Source organism: Trichechus manatus, unplaced genomic scaffold, assembly GCF_000243295.1.
Source record: "Trichechus manatus latirostris isolate Lorelei unplaced genomic scaffold, TriManLat1.0 scaffold00074, whole genome shotgun sequence".
In the NCBI taxonomy this organism is placed as follows: Eukaryota; Metazoa; Chordata; class Mammalia; order Sirenia; family Trichechidae; genus Trichechus; species Trichechus manatus.
This window is the reverse complement of record NW_004444010.1, coordinates 3595121-3615358: the sequence shown is the minus strand read 5'-3', so window position 1 is coordinate 3615358 and position 20238 is coordinate 3595121.

Genomic DNA, 20238 nt, shown 5'->3' with positions numbered 1-20238 from the left:
GTTATAGTGAAGTTTTTATTCTACAACTTTGGAAAATTGAAGAACATGTCTGAGTGAAGGATTTCTCTACTGTGTGTTGGACAGTTAAATGTAACTTGAATATCTCTAACAAAGGTGTACTTGTCGAAAAGCTCATTCCTTGCTGCTTAAATATGCACTTTTATTACTTTCTTTTTGACAGATTCTCACCCTTTATAACCTAGATTTTATTTCTGCTTTATGTATTTTTTCACTTATGCTAATCTAGCAGTGGGAGGGCTATCTTAAATTTTCTTTAAGGTCAAAATACAACTCAAGAACACATACACCCAAGATGCCTAAGATATGTGACATTTTACTCAAGATACGTATGTCTAGTAGCTAAAAATAAAGATGTATTCTTACGTATTTAATAGGAAAATATGCTTTTGAAAATAAATTAAGTATATGTAATAATTTCAAACTGAAAAACAAGATGAGGGAATAATTGACATTTTGGTATGATGTTCCAAGGGTCTGAATATATTATATTTTTAATATTCTAATAAGATAAACATTTTTACATTCCAAAAACTGAATTCTAAAGCTACTATTACTGTTATTTGTCTATAAGCACAAAGGACCTCTGGCGGCACAGTGGTTAAAGCGTTTGGCTGCTAACCAAAAGGTCAGTGGTTCGAACACACCAGCCGCTCCGTGGAAGAAAGATGTAGCAGTCTGCTTCTGTAAAGATTTACAGCCTTGGAAAACTTATGGGGCAGTTCTACCCTGTTCCATAGGGTCACTACTGTGGGTCAGAATTGACTCAATGGCAATAGGTTATCTATAAACACAGCGTTTCAAATTTTTGTTGATTGCACGCTGCTTGCCAATCAATCAGTGTTGACTATTATACCAAGGTTCTACTGCTATAAACTAAAAGGTAATGATCTCACTTGTGAAATTGTCTCTAAAATGTTTTATAATATTAAAATCATGTATGTAAGGCATGATTGTAACAAGACCCTGTTTACCCATTTTGATATTGAATTTGCATTCTAACTCTTCTTTGTCCAAATCAATAAAGTTATTTTTATAAATATGTAATACCTTAAGAAAAAATGGCACCCTTAAGGAACACAAAATTGTCTCTGAAAGGTTCCTTGTATATCCTTCTTTCTACACTGTAATATTTGAAATATCCATGATGGAGAGTAGAAACACGCATGTTTATTGAGTACACATGGTTTTAAGCAACAAGGAAAGTATTATCAACAAAACAGATTTCCTACAATAGTGACTTATGCTATCTAAACCCAAGTAGGAGAATTAGCACAGCACATTCATGTGTTTATAAATAACAATTTAAGTAATTATGTAATGGCTCACAGAATAGGACACTCCGGGAAATGTTTCTGAAAAAACCTCTGACATGGCTGGAGTAAGGTATACAAACTCTATTGCTGCTGAGGAATATTTAGAATATTTCAGATACTAGAAACGGCATAGTCTTTGTGTATGGTATGCCTTTAGTACAATTTAGACCGCCATTTGTCCTCAAGTAGGTCTATTTAAAGTATAATTGACTGCCCTAGCAATTATTGTGAATAGCAGCTGTCTGCTGGTAAAAAGGCACATATATAATGAGGGAGAAAGAATCAAATGCATGCAATAGAAAAGAAAAGCATAAAGAAAATATCTATATGAGGTATTTTAGCCCAGATTTTGTACTTGAAAGGGACAAGTCCTATTAGCCATTTCCAATTAGAGACTATAAAAAAAATTGAATGAAAGTACTCATCTATTTATGAAAAGCAGCTGAGACTCCCGAAATCCAAAACTAGCGAAAGTTTATTTGTTCTAAAATTGTTACAGCTTACAGCGTTTCATTTATTTTCATTAGCTACGTTAGGTTTTGTGAAAACCTTTCTTGTATCATGTACCTTCTGCAACACACAAAACACCTTGCTTTGTTTTTCTCCTAAATAGCTCCCTAATTAGATGGATTATTTCATGTGTCTGTGCGTGTGTTTGCTGAAGAGAACAAGCCAGATAAATTAGCACTTAGCAGAACTCACAATAGCACATAATATGCCCTTGTGTTTCATATAAAGCTTTATTTGTCATTCACGGCTGGTTGGCAAAACTGACTTTGCTTTTGAAAATGACAGGTGGTACTCTGGTGAGCTCTGTATGGAAAAAGAAACAACCTTCACTAAGACAGTCTCTGTCAATAGCTCCCATGATTTAGTATTCAGTCTGAGCTTGTCTTTCTTCTAAAGTTCTGTTTCATTTGCATCTCTTAGGTCTGGCATCACCAAGTCCCTTTAATAATTGGGATTCTATACCACAAGGCTAAAAAGGCAGGCTTCCTCTCTTCTCTGCAGGCCTGATTAAAAGACAGGTGAAGTTCAGTATATTTCAATACGCCTCAACATTCCATGTCAGGAATCAATAGCCGTCCTTCTTTTTTTTAGGGGTTATTAAATTGCAGCTGTAACATTAGCCTTCTTTATCTAATTGATTGTCTTTTCACAGGGCTAAGAAAATCAATAGTAGTCAATGGGACTGCCCTGTTTTTACCTAATAGATGTTTTCTCCTAATTGGCTGCCTGGGTGGCTTCACCGAGCTCAGTATGTTTTCAGAAGTCCACAGTATGTTGCAACCCTTGTAAACTATTTTACCCTGTGCAACGGTTATTGATTTTATAATGAAATCTAAAAAAATCAATAGCAATCAGGAATATAGATCAGGACTCCTAGGTACGTTATGACAAAGGGCAAACTCACTTTGCTATCGCTTCAAACTGCTATCCAATTAAATGTGTCCTTAAAACATTACATTTTCCAAAGAATTTGATCAAAGTCACTTGATTTGTTGTTCAAGACCTTGCTGAAAATCTAAGAACCAAAAGATCCTAATTAAAAAATAACATAGCATTTTTTTATTGACCATTTCCTTATGAAATGAGATAAGCCAAAATCATTAGAAGGAAACGATGAATTTGCTGGGGAAAATATGATTCATCAAAAGACATGGTACACACTATCCAGGCAGTTATAGTAATTTCCTGAGAAATGATAATAAGGTTTTTTAACTTTAACTGAAAAGAAAAAAGAAGTATTTGGTTGTGCTAACTTCTTTACATTTGTATGATCCTAGTAAGTAGTTTTATCCCAGTTCTGTATGAAAGTGCTTTCAATTGTTCTTGCATCCCAGAATCTGTGTTCAAATTCCATCTCTCAATTTTATTAGATTTTTACCTCTGTATTTATTTGAACACTTATCTATATAAATAAGGTAATGTTATAAATCCGTGTGTGCTGTAACTGAACTAAAGTTTTCAGAACAACAATTTGCTATTAAAAATTTGTAATTCAAAATGTGAAGTCTAAGTCTGGCTTTTTAAATTTTTGATTTCTCTACTAAGAAAAAGAAACAGCTTTTATTTCTAAAAGTCAAGGGCAATAAGATCCTCTTTATATTTGTTCTTTCACTTTTGCTTTGTGATTCCTAACTTCTCATCATTAGTCTTGATATCTCAAACTTCTACGTTGGATATGTCTCTCTGGTATATCATCATTGCCCATCTTTATTCTGACTTTGGATGAGTTTTGCATTTCTATGTTTTAGTTTCCTACTTAATAATAAAATGAAGAGTAAAAAGTCAGGAATTTCTATCTAAGACCGGTAATTTTGTAAACAATCCTTCATTCTCCCTTGTTATGACAACCAACTGGGCATTATCATTTCTCAAACCAGAATCATAGGCTACAAAGCAGTTTCCTAACACTTTCCAGATTAGCATTCATGTAGCTTAGTCTTTATCATTCTTGGCTGAATTGACATGCCTTGCTAAAGTGTCGTGCCATTTAATATGCCTAACCATGACGGGGGTGACAGTTCCCGAGTCAGCGACAGTCAACCCGTGTCTGTGGAGCTGTCTCCAGCTCTGCAATCACATATCTTATGATATATGTGGATTTGACCTCAGCTCCACCCTTTCTTGCTCCATTCTCTGGCAAATGAATAAATAAACAAATCATTCCATACATCAAATACCATTTACAGGACTCAAACTTCCACAGGTATGTACTATTTTTAAAGAATCAGAGTCAAAAAAGATATGTGAAGATCTTTTTATGTCACTCAGCTTCTTAGAATGGGGGGTAGGGAGTGAGGGTGGCAGAGAGCACTGAAGAGAATGATACCTGTCTCAAACTTACCAGAGACAAATGTCAAAGAAAGGCACCAGGATGTCAACCAGACACTGTCAATAACATGTACATGCCCCGCAAAATAATGTTAGTTTGCTTAGTTTAAAGAGTAAATCAGTGCCTTTTCTTGCTTTGTAGCACCAGTTAAATATCAGTGAAGATTCTGAATAAACAAAGTTGAGTTTCGGTTCCCTCCCACCTCACTTCCTATGGCCTTCTCTCAATTGTGTGCTCTTGATCCCCTATCTCCTATTTACAGGTCCTCAGGGCAGAGCTTGATAAACTCATTCATGCTAAGTGTGAATCACTGATAAAGTTAAATGTGTCATCTCTCCTAATCAAAGCAACATTTAATATGAAACAAAATCTAATGCCAAAGAATGAATCATTAGTACTGAAACTTTACATCACAGATATAGGACCTTTTTATTTTTTTTTTTAGATTTGTTTTATGCAAAGTATTAGGTTCTCATGGCATTTTGGGAGTAAGAATAAGATGTGACTCTATTTAGAATGTTACAGTTAAACACAATAGAAATACATAAGACTACAGGAAACTAAAATATGTAAAATTGTTAATGAGTTATATTGACCAAGGTGGTGTTTCATTGATCACGAAGCATAGCACTTATAAATGTGCAAGGTGCTTTTTGCTGGAAATAATTTCTGTTTGGTGCTTGAGCTAGTCAGGTCTTTACACATCATCAAATGCATTAAAGTTTATGAGCCAGTAAATTAACTTTAATTACCCCGACATTCCTCCTCATTTTTTGTCAGTAATCAACATTGTGAATTCCTGAAGCTAAGAGAAAGCACATTCATCATCACAGTATCAGTCTTTGCTATCGGAGGATTTGGGCTGTACCTTTTGTATTTCTTTCATTTGTACATGCAATATTCAGCTCACCAACCTCCTTCTTCTTTTAGCTACAAGTGGATTTTAGACAAAATTTTAACAAAAGCACTCATTTCAAACCTAAATCCAAGTAGATTAACCACACACACAGACACAATTAAATGGATATGTCCACATGCATATATATATGTTCATACAATAGTTACTGTGACTATTCAGGCAAGATACATTTCAGTGAAAAGTTTGTTCCCCTATATTTCCACTGAAGAGCTTATAGGAAGAACAAAAATGTTATCAAGTTATAAAATAATGTTTTATCACAGTGCAGCTGCTGCTTCTCCAGCTCCATTCCTGCTTCATTAACATCATGACTGTCATAATTATTGTTATAAACCCAATGTGATTAGAGTTCTAATGATAAGGATGATGATTTTATGATTTATTTCATTTGAAAGACTGTAGTTATCTTTTCATATGTTTTCTCCCATCTCAATTAACCCAACTCAAGAGACCCAAACATGAAATGTTTGTATAAGAGAGATGGGTAAATGAAGGGAAACACTCATCCTTTTTCTTTCTTCTGTGAGTGCCCTCTTTAGGATTAGGAACAAGGACATTGCATTTTAATCCAAATAATACAAACAGTTTTTCAATTGCTTTTTCTTGAAATTCTCTACATACAAAAATGGAACCCATGCCCTTAAACTTTTATGACATTTCTTTTTCAAACTGGAGAAAAGGAATTCAGTTTTAAACAAAGCAGTTTTATCTGTAAGTTTAATTTAAGATCTTGCATTTAAATTCTTGCATGACAGATCAGAACTATTATTTACCATTCACCTTTTTTACTTGTATTTCTATTACAGGCTATAAATTATACTATTATCTGAAGTATATGAATTGGTAACCATTATTCAAATATTCACTGGTATCTGACTGACCATAATCTCAGAAAAGAGAAGATTCTAGAGTAATTCTGCACTACAATGTCATATAGGATGGCCATAAACACAAGGTGCACAGCCAAGGAGATGAATGAAATATCTTAAATGAAAGACCTATTGCTCTCTCCATAGAAGCTAAGTTAAAAGCAGCGTATTCCATTTAGATTGCCTTCCCTCTTCTCCTTTTTCTTGCCTTCATATACTGTGCTAGATGAAAGCCATGAGTAATATGAAGAAAATAATCATTAGAAAATCATGTTTAATATACTGAGAACTGAGAGGAAGAGCTCCTCAAGAATGAACAACAACAAGGGATTTACCTGTGATCTCTGCAAAAAAAGCAGATAATTCAGGAACAGACAAAATGATGACAGTGTAGTGGCTAAATTCTAACCTCTATAAGCTGGATTGTCACAGGTTATTGAAAAGCCTGTTGGCAACAACACAGTGTGTGTTGAGTTGGAAATAGTTACTGAATACAGGTCTCTTTTTGACAACATAATGAGCCATAATTGTTACAACACTTGGACTTCACTTGAAAATTAGAGTAACCTTATGCAGTATCAGTCCTGAAGTGGGTGTTCATGGTTTTTAAATATTCCTTATATTTTTTGCATTAAAAAATATAGATAATCTGTTTAGCTAGTTTACCAAATGAGAACATATTTGATCATGGCCCTGACTGTGAATATAGGTCACATATTAAGACTATGGAAATTATTTCTTTTGATACATTTATCTATGATATGCTTATGTCACAAAGGGAACATGATATCAAAAGAAATTAAAAGCTCCGTTGGGATACCAGCTATGAAAAAGACACTCCTTGACACTCTGCTGATGTTGTGTACGTGTTGAAAACGTAACAAATGCCTTCTGAAAAACTGACATTGAGAGATGTAATAAAGTAATTGAAGATTAAGAAACCCTCTCACATTCTATGAAGAATCATTTGCTTTTCTTAGATATTTATTTATATGCACACAAAGAGGTTAGTCTGACTTATAAATACAATTTTTTTTCTTTAAATGTGAAATAAGGAGGTGATCCAAGATGGCAGCATACTTACACATCTCATAACATCTCTCTTACAACAAAGACCCGGGAAAACAACTGAATCGGATATAGATGATGACTTTGAAATCCTGAGCATCAAAGACAAGGCTGAAGAACTGGACCAACTGCCAAATAGAAGGAGAGACTGTACAAAAACAGGAGACACTAACAATCATGGATCGTCAGTGCCCTGCTAGCCAAACCTGCACAGCATGGCCATATTGAGACAAACCAAACAGCATTCCCAGCTGAAGCCCCCATTACCAGGTGCAGCCAAGCAGAAGCAACTCTGCATCCACATTCAAAACCAGACAGGAGTGCTTCCCACCCTGTGAAAGTTAAGTGCACTCACTTCATCCACTGTGCTCCCCCAACCTGGTGCTGGAGGCCCACGGACCTGTGGTGCCCTCACATACCCCTCATCCCTTCTCCCCTGCACACAGTCTTGGTCAAGTGACACCCACCACAGCCGTGCACCTGAAATGGGGGCCTACGGACAGGCAGTACCCATCCTTTCACTCAGCCACTTGCACAGAAGATCATGTACCAGCAGTGCTCACCTCTCCACCAGGCCACCAGTGTCTGGGACCCTCAGAACAGTGGCGAATGCTTCTCTGCCTATCTATTCATGCTGGGGGCCTGTGGACTGGTGGTGTTGCCTCTTCCACCCACCCAACCGCACCCAGGGCTTGTGATCTGGTGGTGCCCACTTCTGCCCAGCCACATGTGCTGGGAGCCCATGGTCTGGCAGTACCCCCTCTTTTGCCCACCCACCCAGTCCAGTGGCCTGCAGACTAGCGGCATCTGCTTCTCTGTTTGGCTGCTGGCACTGGGGGCCCGGGAAACAGTGGCACCACCTCTTCTACCCAGCCGCCTGCACTGGGGGCCCATGAACAGGTAGCATCCACTACACCACCCAGCCACTGGCACTGGAAGCCAGCCAACTGAAGTGTCTGCTTCTATGCCCAACCCCCTGTGTCAGAGCTTGCAGACCAGCGGTGACTTCTACTCCCTCCAACCACCTTCGTTGGAGGCCTGAGGACTGGCAGCATACACTTCCCCACATCACTCTCTAGCAGATGGGCACACCCTCCTAGTGGGTACCTGTGGACTGGCGGCATCCCCCTTGTCTTGCCCCCTGCACCACACCCCCCTGCAACCAGAGGCTTATGCTTGGTCTGACCACCCCCTCGGAGCCCTGCCCGCCCAGGCCTATCAGTGAGAGTTTCTGTAACACTCACCCAGTGGCTGACAACCCAGGTACCCTCATCCCGACAACCCAGCAACCAGGAGTGCACACACACACACACAACACCCAACCCAGAGACCAGTGAGAATGCTTCCTGCACCCACGCCCAGGTGACCAGCCAAAAAAACTCATCACTTCACTAGCAATGCCAGCTACATCCTCGGCCACTCTACAAGACTAGCATATGGAGATCAGTGTTCGCATACCCAGCCACAGCCCCAACCACCCAGAGACATGTGGTGAGAGCTTCAGTGCAGCCAGACTAACGACCAGAGTAGCATGCATACCCTGCCTACTCAGATATATCAAAACAAAACAAAAAATCAGGAAGCAGCAAACAAACATACAATAAATAAATAATTATAATAACACCTTAATGTCTAAGAGACAACAGACAATACCAAATTACATAAAGAAGCAGGACACGATGGCTCCACCAAGTGAACAAAATAAAGAATCAGAAAACCTTCAGATGGAAGAAATGGTAATGGATCTACCTGATAAGAAATTCAAAAGACTAATATATAGGGTTCTCCAAGAGACCAAGAAAGATATAAAGCAAAACACAGACAAAACCAAGGAAAAGAGACAAAATCAAAGAAAACACAAAGCAATAGAAAAATTTAGGATAATAATATAAAAACAACAAAATAAACAGATAATTAGAAACCATACAGAAACAGCAACTAAAAATCCAAAAGATTAACAATACAATTTCAGAAGTAGACAATTCAATAGAAGGACATAGGAACAGAATTGAATCAATGCCAGACAAAATGCGTGAAATAGAGGATAAATCACTTGACACCAATTTGTTTGAGGAAAAATCAGAAAAAAAGAATGAAGAAAGTCTAAGAATATGCGGGACACTATCAAGAGGAAAATTTACACGTGATTGGAATTCCAGAACAGGAGGAAAGCAAAAAAAAGTCCATCTAGCATCAGCAATGATATCTCTCATTCCATGTCCTCTTCTGAATCCATCTTGAATTTCTGGCAGTTCCCTGTCAATGTACTGATACAACCATTTTTGAATTATCTTCAGAAAAATTTTACTTGAGTTGATATTAATGATATTGTTCGATAATTTCCACATTCCCTTGGACAACCTTTCTTTGGGATGGGTACAAATATGGATCTCTTCTAGTTGGTTGGTCACGTAGCTGTCTTCCAAATTTCTTGGCATAGATGAGTAGGTGCTTTCAGATTTGAATCTGTTTATTGAAATATCTTAATTAGCATTCCATCAATTCCTGGAGGCTTGTTTTTCACAAATGTCTTCAGTGCAGCTTGAACTTCTTTCTTCAGTACCATAGTTTCTTAATCATATGCTTCCTCCTGAAATAGTTAAAAGTCGACCTAATCTTTTTGGTAGGGTGACTCTATGTATTCTTTCCATCTTCCTTTGACGTTTCCTGCATCGTTCAATAATTTGCCCACAGAATCCTTCAGTATTGCAACTCAAGTCTAGAATTTTGTTTTCGGTTCTTTCAGCTTGATAAATGCTGAGCGTGTTCTTCCCTTTTTGCCTTCTAACTCCAATTCTTTGCACATTTCTTTATAATACTTTACTTTTTTTCTCAAGCCACTCTTTGAATTCTTCTGTTCAGTTATTTTACATCATCATTACTTCCAATAGCTTTAGCTACTCTACTCTAGCTTTAGCTGTTCTCGAGAGCAAATTTCAGAGTCTCTTCTGACATCCATTTTCGTCATTTCTTTCTTTCCTGTCTTTTTGATGACCTTTTGATTACTTCATGTGAGATGTCCTTGATGTCATCCCACAACTCATCTGTTTTTTGGTCATTAATGTTCAATGCATCAAATTTATTCTTGAGAAGGTCTTCAAATTCAGGTAGAATATACTCAAGGTCATGTTTTGTTTCTCTTGAACTTAATTTTCTTTAGCTTCAACTTGAACTTGCATATGAGCAATTGATGGTCTGTTCCCCAGTCAACCCCTGGCTTTGTTATGACTAATTACATTGAACTTCTCCATTGTCTCTTTCCACAGATGTAGTTGATTTCATTCCTGTATATTCCATCTGGTGAGGTCTATGTGTAAAGTTATCATTTATGTTGTTGAAAAGAAAGATATTTGCAATGAATAAGTTGCTGGTATTGCAAAATTCTATCATGTGATCTCTGGAGTTGTTTATATCACCAAGGCCATATTTTCCAACCACTGATCCTTCTTTGTTTCTAGCTTTCACATTCCAATCACCGGTAATTATCAATGCAACTTGATTGCATGTTTGATCAATTTCATACTGCAGAAGTTTATAAAAATCTTCAATTTCTTCACCTTTGGCGTTAGTGGTCAGTTTACGCCCAGGGGGAAAAAGAAATTCTTTGATGTTCGCCAGGAATGGAAGGTGGAGGGAGGGAAAATTACTAGCTAGATAGTAGACACATGTTAATATTGGTAAAGGGAAAGGCAATACACAATATGAGGAAATTCAGCACCACATGACCAAGGCAAAGGAAGACACTGAGAAGAACACAAGAATAAAGGGAAGCTATGGTAACTGGAGCCTTGGTGGTGCAGTAGTTAAGAGCTTGGCTGCTAACCAAAAGATCGGCAGTTCGAATCCACCAACCAGCTGCTCCTTGGAAACCCTATGAGGCAGTTCTGCTCTGTCCTGTAGGGTCAGTACGAGTCAGAATCAGTTATGGTAACAGGTTATGGTAATTATTATAACATAGACAATCCTGCAACAATAGTATTAACAAACAATAATTTATGAATGGATACATAGTTAGATATGCTAAAGAGGTGTGGAAGGGTGTAAAGGAGCACATCCACCTACAGATAAAGGTTTTGTTTTGGATATTTCTACATACATAATTGCAGGTGCTACATGTGTACTTACACAGACATTAGCACACACAAGGGGCTCAATCAAGGAAAATTCTTAGACATAATCAAACATCTTGCAGGATGAAGTTCCTAGGCTCGAAGGCAAGGGACAATAGACTCGGGGGACATATACATCAATTGTCATGACACAGTTCATAAAGACAATGTTCTGCATCCTACTTTAGTGAGTAGCATCTGGGGTTATAAAAGCTTTTGAATGGCCATCCAAGATATAACTATTGGTCTCTTCCCATCTGGAGCAAAGGAGAGTGAAGAAAACCAAACACTAAATGGAGCAATTAGTCCAAAGGACAAATGGACCACATGAACTACAGCCTACACAACCCTTGGACTGGAACTAGATAGTGCCTGGCTATCACTACTGACTACTCTGACTGGGATCACAACAGAGTGTCATGGACAGAGTGGGAGAAAAATGTAGAACAAAAAATCAAATTCACAAAAAAGACCAGACTCACTGGTCAGACAGTGACTGGAGGAACCCCTAAGCTATGGACTTAAGACACCCTTCTAACCTGGAACTGAAGTCATTTACAGAGATCATCTTGCAGTCAAACAATAGTCAAGCCCATAAAATAAACAATAATACCAGAAAGGAAGATGTTCCTTAGATAAATCAATTATAGGAGATCAAAAGGACAACATTTGCCCAAAAGCAAAGATAAGAAGGGGCAGAAAATCAGAATGAAAGGAAATGGGGAACCCAACATGGAAATGGAGAGAGTGCTGACACATTGTGGGGAATGCAACCAATGTCATGGAACACTTTATTTACAAACTATTGAATGGGGAACGGTTTTAGTTATCTAGTGCTGCTATAACAGAAATACCACAAGTAGATGGCTTTAACAAACAGAAATTTATTCTCTCACAGTCTAATAAGCTAGAAGTCCAAATTCAGGGCGCCAGCTCCAGCAGAAGGTTTTCTCTCTCTGTCGGCTAGAAAGGAAGGTCCATGTCATCAATCTTCACCTGGTCTAGGAGCTTCTAAGCACAGGGATTCTGGGTCCAAAGGATGCACCCTGCTCCTGGCACTACTTTCTTGGTGGTTTGATGTCCTTCTGTCTCTCTGCTTGTTTCTCTCTTACATATCTCCAAAGAGATTGACTCAAAATACAACCTAATCTTGTAGATTGAGTCCTGCCTCATTAATATAACTGTCTCTAATCCTGCCTCATTAACATCATGTTGTTGTTGTTAGGTACCATCCAGTTGATTCTGACTCATAGCAACTCTATGTACAACAGAACGAAACACTGCCCGGTCCTGCTGTATCCTTACAATCCTTGTTATGCTTGAGCCCATTGTTGCAGCCACTGTGTCAATCCATCTCATTGAGGGTCTTTATCTTTTAACTGACCCTCTACTTCATCAAGCATGATGTCCTTTTCCAGAAACTGATCTCTTCTGATAACATGTCCAAAGTATGTGAGACATAGTCTCATCATCCTTGCTTCTAAGGAGCATTCTGGCTGTACTTCTTCCAAGACAGATTTGTTCATTCATTTGACAGTCTATAGGATATTTAATATTCTTTGCCAACACCATAATTCAAAGGCCTCAATGCTGCTTCAATCTTCCTTATTCACTGTCCAGCTTTCACATGCATATGAGGCGATTGAAAACACCATGGCTTGAGTCAGGCACACCTTAATCTTCAAGGGGACATCTTTGCTTTTCGACACTGTAAAGAGGCCTTTTGCAGTAGATTTACCCAATGAGAAGCGTCATCTGATTTCTTGACTGCTGCTTCCATGGGTGTTGATTGTGGATCGAAGTAAAATGAAATCCTTGACAACTTCAATCTTTTCTCTGTTTATCATGGTGTTGATGCTGGTCCAGTTGTGAGGATTTTTGTTTTCTTTATGTTGACCACGGAAGGCTGTGGTCTTTGATCTTCATCAGTAAGTGCTTCAAGTCCTCTTCACTTTCAGCAAGCAAGGTTGTGTCATCTGCACAATACAGGTTATTAATGAGTCTTCCTAACTTCATAAAGGTAGGATTTACCACACATAGGAAAAGTACATTTGATGACAAAATGGTGGACAATAACACAATACTGGGAATCGTGGCCTAGTAAAGTTGACACACATTTCTGCGGGACACAATTCAATCCATAATGGAAACTGATTTACTCTGCAAACTTCCACCTAAAGCACAATAAAAAATTTAAATACATAAATAAATATGAAATAAAAGTTAAAGTTCTATAGAAATTTAAAACAAACAAACAAAAAAGCCAACCCTGCTTCTGACTGGGAAAACAATTCCCATCTTACCTTAAATCCCTACAAGGTTCTAGTCTTCCTTGGTTCTCAAAGGACTGCAATATTGTAGGGAGAAATGGAGAGTGCCGAATGAGTGAAGGGGTCAGATCAGGGTGATATGATACTACGATAAAATGAAATTCCCTATGCTTTAGTTTCTTGAAGACAATCATTCTGCCTTAACAAGCTTGACAACTGATATTTTCCAATGAATTATATATAATTTAATGTTGTCTTAATATAAGTGTAAATTTTGTTACTTGTGTGGTTTTGGTGAGGTATTTGGGAAGGAGTTGATGCCTTAATTCATTTAACATATATATATAGCATGTCCAAGTGTCAAGTGCTCTTCCAGATACTGGATGAATAAGACAGTTCCTGCCTTCATGAATGTTACATGGTAGAAGATATTACAAAAAAAAAAAAAAAAAAATCATTGTTGTTAACCTAAATTCACCATTCATTGACCAGGAGTAAGTCAGTATGTCTCTTTGTCTTAATTTTAGACTCTGTGACATGATAGCTTTATTCCCAGACATTATTTCATCACATAGTCTCTAAAATAATTCTTACTAAGCATCTGTTATACATTAATATAATTCTCAGCCTGGCAACCAATTGTCAGAAGCCATAAAATCAAATTTATTTTCCTATTGTGCTGCTCTTCTTTCAGTAATCATTATCTTCAATCATACCTGCAAATCCAAAATTATTTTAAACTGCTCTCTATCTCCAATATCCAAAAGTCAGTCACCAAATGATATTTATTTATATAAATTTACTTTCATATTAAATGTCCTTTTCAAACTTCCTTAATAACTTCAATAAGCTCTAAAAAACAAACAAACATACAAACACCTGAATTAGAGTCTTCAGAAATTCCAAATGGTTTTCCAAGCATATCTTCCCCCATGTTGTTGTTAACTGCCTTGGATTCAGGCCTCATACACATCAATATTGAACCATTGTGAGCCATAGGGTTTTCACTGGCTGATTTTAGGAGGTAGATTGTCAGGTTTTTCTTCCTAGTTTTTCTTAGTCTGGAATCTCTACTGAAACCTGTTCAGAATCACAGCAACATGCAAGCCTCCACTAACAGATGGGTGGTGGCTGTGCTTCAGGTTCATTGGCAAAGAAGTGAACTAGGTATCCTATATGGAGGGCAAGTATTCTATCACTGAATCACCACAGCTCTAATGAATTACATCGATTAGTTTTAAATGCTGAACAAAATTTTGTAGGATAAGCCTTACTTGCTCATGATCCCATTGAGATTTTTGTCTATTGCTGGATTCAATTTACTAACTGAATTGAATTGAATTTACTAATTTTTGTTTGAGGACTTTGTTTGTAGGTTCATGTGGAATATTTTTCTGTAATGTCTTTGCCAGGTTCTGGTTTCAGGGGTGTGGTGAAATCATAAAAAGACTTTTGAAGTTATCAGTTCTCCATTTTTTTGAAGATTTTGGGTAAGTTTGGTAATATTTTTACCTTAAATATTTGATATAACTCTCCAGGGAAGCCATCTTGACCCAGAATTTAGTTATGGGAAAATTTTATATTGCTAACTCTCTTTCTTTAATAAATAAGTGTGGGGCTACTTAAATTTTCTATTTTTTCTCTAATCAGCTTTGAAAATTATATTTTACAAGGATTTTGATATTTTCATCTTTGATTGCATAAAACTGTTCATAATATTTTCTCACTAACCTTTTCATACTTGGACAATCTAGAGTAATATAATCTCTATTATTCCTGATATCAGTAATTTGCATTACTGTCTTATTTTCCTTGATTAGTCTTATTTGTGTCTTTACCAATTACATTAATCTTTCCAAAGACTAATTTTTAATTTGCTCATTTTCTTTTCTATTTGGTTTCTATATCATTGTTTTCTGCTCTTTTTATAATTTATTTCCTTCTGGCTATTTGGGTTTAATTTTCTCTTGATTGTTCTAACTTCTTGAGGTTAAAATTTGGATGATTTGATTTAAATATTTCATTTTTCTCATATAGACAGTTGAATCTTTAGTTTTATGTTCAAGTACTTTTATTGGCTATATTCCACAAATTTTAGTATGTGTATTTTCATTCAGTTCAAAATATCTTCTAATTTATTTTGCAACTTCTTCTGTGACAGTTATTTTGAAGAGTGTTATTTAATTTTTAAATAATTAGTGATTTTCAAGTTATGTTACTGTTAATTCTTTTCTAATTTATTTCATTTTGGTCACAGAACATGTTTTTAAACTTTGAAGCTTTTGAAACTTATTGAGATCTACTTATGTCCAAACATGTGGTCTATCTTATTTAATTTTCCATTTGTATTTGAAAATCATATGTGCTATGTAATTATTGGTGTATTGTTGTTGTTAGATGTCCTCGAGTCAATTCTAACTCACAGTGATTCTATATACAACAGAACAAAATGCTGCCCAGTCCTGCTCCATTCTCACAATAATTGCTATGGTTGAGCCCATTGTTGCAGCCATTGCTTCAATCTGTCTCATTGAGGGTCTTCCTTTTTTTCACTGACCCTCTACTTTACCAAGCATGATGTCCTTCTCCAGGTACTGATCCCTCCTAACACGTCCAAAGTATGTGAGATGTAGTCTCGCCATCCTTGCTTCTAAGAAGCATTCTGGTTGTACTTCTTCCAAGACAGATTTGTTCATTCTTCCGGCAGTCCATAGTATATTTAGTATTCTTTGCCAACACCATAATTCAAAGGCCTCAATGCTGCTTCGATCTTCCTTATTCACTGTCCAGCTTTCACATGCATATGAGGTGATTGAAAACACCATGGCTTGGGTCAGGAGCACCTTAGTCTTCAAAGTGACATCTTTGCTTTTTAACACTTTAAAGAGATCTCTTGCATCAGATTTACCCAATGCAATGCATTATCTGATTTCTTGACTGCTGCTTCCATGGGTGTTGATTGTGGATCCAAGTAAAATGAAATCCTTGACAACTTCAGTATTTTCTCCGTTTATCATGATGTTGCTTATTGGTGCAATTGTATGGATTTTTGTTTTCTTTATGTTGATGTGTAATCCAAACTGAAGGCTCTAGTCTTGGATCATCATCAATAAGTGCTTCAAGTCCTCTTCACTTTCAGCAAGTAGAATTGTGTCATCTGAATATCACAGGTTGTTAAGGAGTCTTCTTCCAATACTGATGCCTGTTCTTCTTCATATAGTCCAGATTCTCAAATTATTTGCTCAGCATACAGATTGAATAAGTATGGTGAAAGGATACAACCCTGACGCACACCTTTTTTGATTCTTAACGACGCAGTGTCCCCTGTTCTCTTTGGATGACTGCCTCTTGGTCTAAGTACAGGTTCCTCATGAGCACAATTAAGTATTCTGGAATCCCGATTCTTTGCAATGTTATCCATAAATTGTTATGATCCACACAGTCAAATGTCTTTGCATAGTCAATAAAACACAGGTACACATCTTCCTGGTATTCTCTGCTTTCAGCCAGGATCCATCTAACATCATCAGTGATATTCCTGGTTCCATGTCTTCTTCTGAATCCAGCTTGAAGTTCTGGCAGTTCCCTGTTGACGTACTGTTATAACCGCTTTTGAATGATCTTCAGCAAAATTTTACTTGGATGTGATATTAATGATATTGTTCTATAATTTCTGCATTTTGTTGGATCACTTTTCTTTGGAATAGGCATAAATATGGATCTCTTCCACTCAGTTGGCCAGGTAGCTGTCTTCCAAATTTCTTGGCATAGATGAGTGTGCTCCTCCAGCATTATATCTGTTTGTTGAAACATCTCAATTGGTATTCTGTCAATTCCTGGAGCCTTGTTTTTTGCCAGTGCCTTCAGTGCAGCTTGGACATCTTCCTTCAGTACCATGGGTTCTTGATCATATGCTATCTCTTGAAATGGTTGAACGTCGACCAATTCTTTTTGTTACACTGACTCTGTGCATCCCTTTCATCTCCTTTTGATGCTTCCCACATTGTTTAATATTTTCTGTGAAGAATCTTTCACTGTTGCAGCTCAAGGTTTGAATTTTTTCTTCTGTTTTTCAGCTTGAGAAATGTTGAGCATGTTCTTCCTTTTTGGTTTTCTATCTCCATGTCTTTGCACATTTCATTATAATACTTTACTTTGTCTTCTCAAGACTTCCTTTGAAATCTTCTGTTTAAATTGGTATAATGTTCTATAATTATCAATTAGGTCAAGGTATTTTGTGTGTTGTTCATGTATTTATATGCTTACTAATCTTTTTTTTAACTAAATTTTCTGTAGATTACTGAGAATACGATGTTGATGTCTCCAATTAAATTTGACCATTGCTATTATTAGTTTCTGTGATGGTATATGTTAACTTGGTTAGGCCATGATTCTCAGTGGTTTGGCAGATATTATGTAATCGTCTTCCATTGTATGATCTGATGTGAGCAGCCAATTAATTGGAAGAGGAATTTCCTTGGAAGTGTGGCCTGCATCCAATATATATGGATTTTCTGGCCAAGCTTGCTCTCTCTCGATCTTGCATCCATCTCCTCGTCCTCTGACCTCCGATTCTTGGGACTTGAGCCAGCAGCCTGCCACCTGACTGCAGATTTTGGGTTCATCAGCCCCTGCAACCATATGGGTCAGAAAAAGCCTCTAGCCTTCCACCCAGCCTATGGATTTGGGACTTGCCAGCCTCCACAACTGCATGATCCATTTCCTTGAAATAAATCTCTCTGTATGTTTATATATACACTTCACTGGTTTTGCTGCTCTAGAGAACTCAGCCAAAGACAGTTTCATATATTGCTTCATAAATTTTAAAGCTCTGCTAATAAGCACATGCTTATTTCAGAATTTGATATCTTCCTGAGGAACGGCTGCTTTCATTATTATGTGATGTCTCTATGTCTGTGCATACAAATTGTCTGAATGTCAACATTGTCTGATAATGATATAATAATTCCATCTTTGTTATGCTTTCTCTTTGTATGGCATATCTTTTTTTTCATCCTTTCACTTGTAACTATCTGTGTCTTTCAAGCCCTGGTGGAGCAGTGGTTAAGGGCTTGACCACTAAACAAAAGGTCAGTGGTTCAAACCCACCAACCGCTCCATGGAAGAAAGATGTGACAGTCTGCTTCTGTAAAGATTTACAACCTTAGAAACCCTATGGGGCAGCTCTACTCTGTTCTATAGTGTCACTATGAGTCAAAATCAATGTGATAGCAATGAGTTTTGGGTTTATTTGTGTCTTTACGTGTAAAGCATATTTTTCGTAAACAGCGTATCCAGTCTGACAAATTTTGTCAATTAATTAGAGCATTTAGTCCATTCATATTTAATGTAATAATTGATATGGTTATATAGATACCATCTTGCCATTTGTTTTCTATTTGTCTGTTCTATTTTCTATGACTGTGCTGCCTCTTTCTTGACTTCTTTTGGGTTCAACGATTATTTTATTCCTTTTTGTTTGTTTAGTATTCCATTTCTTTTCTTCCATTTTCTTCTTAGCTATGCCTGTTTTTTGTTTTGTATTTAGTTTCAGTGGTATCCTTAGGGCTAAACATATGCATACCTAACCGCCTAATATTTATGTAGAGTCGGCCTTGTCACTCTTCACACTTCACTCCTGATCTTCTCACTGATTTCTTCATGTTTACCAATTCTCTCTGCCTAATTGTCACTTTCTACTACCCAAATATAATAAACATACAACAGTATGATTCCATTTATAACCCCTTTCTTCTGTATTATTATTGTCATATCTTCTATTTCTATATATGTACTAAAAACCTCATAAGAATATTATTTCTTGTTTAAATAGTCATTTGTTCTTTAAATAAATTTCTTGATTTATAAAAAAGAGTCATTTGTATTCACCCATTCACTTTCCACTCCTGGTATTCTCTTTTCCTTTCTATAGAGTCAACTTTTCCATCTGAGTTCATTTCTCTTCAACCTGAAGAAAATCCTTAAGCATTACTCATAGTGCAGATCTGATGACAATTTTTCTCATCCATTCATCTAAGAAGTTTTTTATTGTATCCCACTTTTAAAGAGTACTTCCTATAGCTATAGACTTTTGAGTGATTTTTTCCCCTTTTAACACTTTAAAGATGTTGTTCCCGTTTTTCTAACTTCCATTGTTTCTAATATGTCATCTACACTGACTGTATTTTCCTTTTCTTCTCTATTTATTTATTTTAACATTGGTTTCAAGCAGTTGGATTAAGAAGTGCCTAAATATGGTTTTCTTTATAGTTAATCTTCTTGGGGTTTTTGAAGTCTTGAATCTGTAAGTAAATATTTTCATCAAATTTGGGAAATTTTTGGCCAGTGTTTACTCAAACTTTTTCCGTGGGGAGGAAGAGGCCTCCAATTTTTACTCTCTTGTCCTTATAAGGCTTTTTTTTAACATGTGTTTTCAAGTTTTGTTTATTTTTGATACAAGGTATGCCTGTTCATTTGTTTATTCATCCTCAATTCTGTTTATCTGTTTTACAGATGGGATTATTTTTTTTGTATTTTGTAAAGTTCAGTGACGCTTCTATCTGCCCTCTCAGATCTCTTACTACATGTTCCAATGATTTTTTTTCATTTCAGCTATTCTATTTTTCAGTTCTAGAATTTTTTTTTTGTTGCTTGTTGTATAGTTTACATTTTTTTGCTGTTCTCTCACTAAAACCCTACTTTAATTTTTTAACGTATTTTCTCTTAATACTTTCAACATATTTATAATGGCTGTTTTAAAGTATTTTTTCTGCTAAGCCCAGTACCTGGACCACCTTATTTTTTTTAATTATTATTTTATTTATTTATTT